The sequence below is a fragment of the Paramisgurnus dabryanus genome, chromosome 7 (assembly GCF_030506205.2).
Source record: "Paramisgurnus dabryanus chromosome 7, PD_genome_1.1, whole genome shotgun sequence".
NCBI classification, from domain to species: domain Eukaryota; kingdom Metazoa; phylum Chordata; class Actinopteri; order Cypriniformes; family Cobitidae; genus Paramisgurnus; species Paramisgurnus dabryanus.
The window spans coordinates 7401535-7407773 of NC_133343.1; positions in this window are offsets into that span (position 1 = coordinate 7401535).

Here is a 6239-nt window from a genome sequence, read left to right on the forward strand (position 1 = left end):
GCACAGTACCCAGTCTCTTTTAGTTTTTTTTCTTGAATTTTGTCTTTTTAAAAACTCTGTATTTGTCATGAACTAAACAGCAGACAAGAAGTGTCCCATGCAAGATCATAAGGTAAAGATTTGTTTGTCATAATTAAATTCCCAAAGGCATTATAATTAAAGATTTTTGAAGCACAGCATGGGTAGTACAGTTTAGGTAAGTCTACTTTAACTATTTGTGTGGTATGCCAGCCATGAATAAGTACCAAAAATTCTCCCAAAGCTACTTAAATCTCACTTAAATTTTGTAGTCCTGATTGAAATGTTCAATTACAATATTAAATAAGAGTTATATTGACATTTATAATTGTTATTAACAAATTGTAATTTACTTACATTTATTCAGAGTAAAACAATAAAAATGTAGTCATTCTAAATTTAAAACAGTAATTCAAATATATTTTATTTTTGGATATTTCTTTAAAGGACATAAAATATATTTTTTGGTAGCCTGCATGCTGCAGTAACTTTATTTTATTTTGCAAGCAAAAATGAAACATTTTGAAATATTGTAGCCTATTATTTATTTCACATACAGTAGGCTATACATCTGGAACAAATATATAATATTAGTAACCTTCAGGTTTATACTATTGAAACCAATAGGTATTTGCTTAGATAACTGAGAAAACCTTTTTTCCTGTTTCATTTAAGTGTGTGTTTCTGCGTGTGTAATAAACATTATAATCGTACCTACAGCGATATACAGCGGTGCTGATAATTTACATTCAGGAAGAACGTGCACGTGATTACCATTTATAGACGTGTGACGTTTCCTTGGCGTTAAGCTTTGGTTGGACTAACTTTAATTAAAAAATAATAAGTGATCCGTTTTGCAAACTATGTTTTGCTGTTGTTATGACGTTAGTAATACTGTCAGTTATTGTAAGGTATTGCTATGTTAAAAGAAATTACCCGATTATCGAGATGCTAACCCTATGGTATAACTACACTCTTCAATGAACTACAATTTACAACGCCATGTTTTCCCGTCCCATCGATAGAATGACAATGGCTTATGGGCAATGTAGTTTAAAAACGTTTAGTATTAGAATTAAATAAATACAATCTTTAATGAACAAAATGGCATGTAAATATGTTCATTGTACAAACCTCTATAACATATTTAAGAGTTAGAATGAAATATTGTATTTTATTGTGATTACTTTTTATAATGCTTTTTAACAGCTTTCCATGCATGTCACAAATCTCTGTCCAACATTATTTAGTAAACATATCATATCATAAATAGTTGTCCTAACAATTTTCTCTTTAATAAACTAATCAGACTTTGGTTTAAAGCCATTTGAAATGTGCATTATTTTTGCATTTCCATGGGCTGTTACTGGGCCCCTACACATATGTACCCTCTTCATCATGGATAACAATCTGTGCTGAGTGACATTTTTATCTGAACAATATTCTTATTTCCCACCTTTTCCAAATTCATTGTGTTAGGTTTTGTTGATATTATGAGAAAATCAGAATACAGAAATACAGTAACAAATTTAACAGATAAGTCAGGCGAGTCATAAAAATCATGCAATGCAAACAATCACAATATAAAAGACAATAATAGAGCATTATTGTCACAAATGTCATAACATAATGTGACTAAGATACTTTTAATAAATTACACAGAAAAATTGTTGTATCATAACTGTATCATAATGATTTTCAGGATTAAATTTTTATACAGCACACTACAGTTCAACTAAAGAATATTTTATTCTCAGCCACCAGCTGATGTTCAAACATCCAATTTCTCCCTGTCAATCATTCTTTGATTATTATTACTCATCCAAGATTATTTGTTGGTGTAGTTGAGGTGATTAGCTGAGGTTGTGTAAATATTAGTTGCCAATCAAATAGTTTATTCTGAGACGTTTTGCTTATAACAATATTAGTTCATTTTTTTCTATCTAAATGACAATGGAATAAAAATAGAAGGTCGGATGAGAAGAAATACCTCAAATCTCTACTACAATACAGTGGATGTTTGTTGGAGTTGTGCACTTTGACTTTGGCTCTATCATTCAAAAGATATTTAAGATAGATTAATACTTTTTTTACACAATCAACACACACCTCTCTGCTACAAATGAACACTTATAGTTTGTTTATGTGACCCACCGTTATTGTACAATTACACCGAAAGTTATTGGAGTGCAAACATTACAACTTACCTCATAGGTGGGGTTCATTGTAACAAAAAGAGGGTTTGAAAATTTGGTTAAAAGACAAATAATTCAGTTCAATTCAGTCTATATAATAAAGGTGGATGTTCATATCTGCCTATAATAGATGAATGTGTGAATGTCTATCCCAGTAGTTCTCAAACTGGGGGCCGGGAGATGGTGCCAGGGGGGGCCCAGTTTTATGACATTTTATAAAATACATTCATTTATCATGAATGTATATATTTATTCTGTGTAATTAAACCTAAAAAAATAATAAGCCAACTAACCAACAGCACTACTAGGTATTATTTAATATGTTTTGTTTAATTAAAATATTACATTTTAGAACTGTTTTTGTCATAAAAAATTCCGGGGGGCCGCAAAAGAATGCACTGTACACAAGAGGGGCCGCACACTGAAAAAGTTTGAGAACCACTGGTCTATCCATCCTTCATCTAACATCCTTGCATTATGCATCAATGCATATAAATAGATTTTTATAGGGCCGCACAATTAAGACAAAAAAAATCATAATTGTGATTTATTTTCCCTGATATTGTATTAACAGTTATCATTTTAGTATTTACACTGTTTTCATTTCACTATCATTGTCTACCCGACTGTGTTACAACTAACCCCGCTGTGTAAAAATGATTTCAATCCCAGCTATCAGCTATATGCTGACATGTTTCAAAAACCTGTTATGTTTAAGGTAACAAGACAGTGATCAAAATAATGCAAGGTTGGATTTGGTGACTTACACACCCAACTCAAAAATAGAAAAAAACATTAGACAAAGAAATTTACTTCCATGCCTCTAAAACACTCTCTGTTCAATATCTTAACCAAAACACATTACACAAATTCATCTTCGACAGTCAGAAAAAAGACCAAAAGCACAGATTGCTTGGCCCTGTATAAAAAACATGTAACCGTCTTACAATCAACCCCATGTTTATTTGTGCCCCGCTTACCCCTACTTTATTTATTCACTTTATTTCCACCACTGAGTAGTTGTAGAAGCATATTGTACATGTATACAGTATGTGTATTATGTGAATAAAGAGGCTACATAAGGTTATGAAAAGTAGATTTTATTAAATGCTTTATATTGACAGTTAGAAGTCTTTGTCCAGAATGATGGAAGGTGACAGTCTTGTGGATTACAGACCATCATCAGAAATGTCAAAGTCACTGTCGTACTCATCAGGTGAAGCACTGTACAAGAAGTTGATGTTCTCTGCTCCAGACAAAACTTGTAGGTAACAGTCTCTTGCTTGCAAATTTTTCTGATTTTATGTTGCTCTCTGAGAATGGTGCTCAGCAAACCTTTTAGACCCTCTTCACTTAGGCCACATGGTGAATCTTAAAAGAGGAACACAATAACTTTAATTAGAAACTTAATAAACAGACAGTATATTTATTAGGGCAGCCACTATAAGTCAACAAAATGTTTGCTGGTCAGAAGAGTCATAGTCTGGCAAATTTTGATTGGTGGCTGCACAAAAAGTCTATAGGATGTGGTGACAATCCGACGGACCACACGGCTGGTCCCTATGGTTATTAGAAAGTAGTTATATATTTCAGGAAGAAAAAAGTGCAATGACTTGTGACCTACAGCCACTTATGGTTTAATAAAATGTGTTTTCATTACTACTTGTTACTTCAATGATTAGAGAGGATATGTCCTATATGTAGTTATGTGAATGTGCACTTTAGCAGATTTAAGTTAATAGGTTATACTCTTACTAAAAACACAATAAAAATATCCATTGCCATTATGCCATATATTACAAATACTAGGGATGCACCGAATCCAGGATTCGGATTCGGCCGAATACTGGGCTTTTTGACGGGGTTCGAATTCGGCCGAATCCTAGATTTTTTTTCCACCGAACTGAACCCTAGGCTTGCGCTACGCAGGTCGACGTCACGCGGCCGTTGATTACACACATCGGGTGCTGACGTGGAGATGAGCTTTTTCTTTCGGTGAGCCTTGGGGGCTGGACACACCAAAACTTTTAAACACGGCTGAAAACGCCTTGAGGACGCCAAATTCCAGCTGTTTTTCAGCCGAGCGCTTGGTAGCTGTGATGCTTCAGCTGTGAGCCGGTTGGTTGCTGTGGTAATCTCCCGCCCCTTCTCCACTGTAATTGGACGGCCGTGTGAAACCTGACATTGACGAGCGGAGCTTCTCACTCAAAGTTAAATATAGTTTTCAGCGCGGAGCTGCTTGCTTATTGTAAAAACGAGCGTGTCGCAACGCATCGCTTTCATTATGCAAAGGCTTATGGTAATTGTCAAAATAGTTTTTCCAACTTGTCATCCTGGCATAATGTACAGTTAAAATTAAATAAAATGAAAAATACACTGCTGTGGACGTTGTTTACTTCATTAATGTGTTTTACTGTGTTAATGGAATAAGGATGCGAGTAGGATTCGGTATTCGGTTTCGGATTCGGCCGAATCTTAAACGGTGGATTCGGGATTCGGCCGAACCTAAAAAATCTGGATTCGGTGCATCCCTAACAAATACATACTTTTCATTGTCTCATTAGAAAACAAGCAGGACAGCTCTCTGATGGCATCAGCACAAGCTTAGAGATTTCCAATGATGGTCCATCTCTGCAACAAGCATCTTCTGCTCTTCCTGAAGTCTCCAAGCTGACTTAGATGTACAGAGTCTGGAATGCAATAATGAAAAAAGTCTTAAGTCATATGTATTAAAAGTCAACCTTCAAATAATCTCTGAACTTGTATAGGGATACAGACTAATATTTGAAGCATTTTGGAAATTGTGTCCTTTTTCATAAAATTTGTCAAATGCATTCATAATATAACAAATTATTATTTCATCACAATCTGCCCATTCCTTTATATCACTGACCTAGCCTTCCAATTAGCTTTCTGGCACTGCCAATTGGGCTTTCATGGACTCTAGGTTTTCTAACTGGCTTTCCAGAGCTTTTTGGTCTACAATGACAAACAATCACAGATAGCAAGAAACAAAAAACAAATGTTGTTTAATGCACTGCTTCAAACATTGCTCAGACACATTTCAAAACATCTAAAACAAATTCTACTGATTTCATTACCTTCTGATATCGACGAGTAATTGAGATGGCTAAATTGTTAAACTTTTGCTGATTCCAGCGCATGGCCATGAGAGGCAGATTGTCTGCGCGTCCTGCAAACACAGAAAATGTGTCAGATATCAACATATTTATTATATGATTATATAACTAGTGCAGTTGTCTTACCTGCTTTTCACAATTGTTTTGTAGTCACTGCAATCCTAGAGAGGAAGGTACTGCACTGTCCCACCTCCTCTCCTAGTGTTAATACAGCAACATCCTGCATTTGCCCCACTCCATTTCACCTAGTTAAAGAAAAAAAATATACATAGATGTTCACTTTATTTTCTATCACATAGCAACTTTTCCATACCTCACATTTAAAATTATGGGCTTTGGCATGAAAAACTGAAAGGAATGGGTTCATGTTAAAGGAACACGACAACTTTTTGTGACTTTAGCTTATTCACTGTATCCCCAGAGTTAGATAAATCCATATAAACCTTTTTCATCTCTGTGCGTGCCGTAACTTTGTCTGACGCACCCACCGCTAGCCTAGCTTAGCACAAAGACTGGAAGTAAATGGCTCCAGCTAGCATACTGCTCTCAATTTGTATAGTTTATGTATATATATATGTATGTGTGTATGTGTATGTATATGTGTATGTGTGTATGTGTGTATGTGTGTGTATGTGTATGTGTATGTGTGTGTGTGTGTGTGCGTGCGTGCGTGCGTGCGTATGTATATGTATATATATATATATATATATATATATATATATATATATATATATATATATATGTGTGTGTGTGTGTGTGTATGTGTATGTGTGTGTGTGTGTGTGTGTGTGTGTGTGTGTGTGTGTGTGTGTGTGTGTGTGTGTGTGTGTGCGTGCGCGTGTGTATATATATATATATATAGAAGAGAGTTAGCTAATCACTCCGC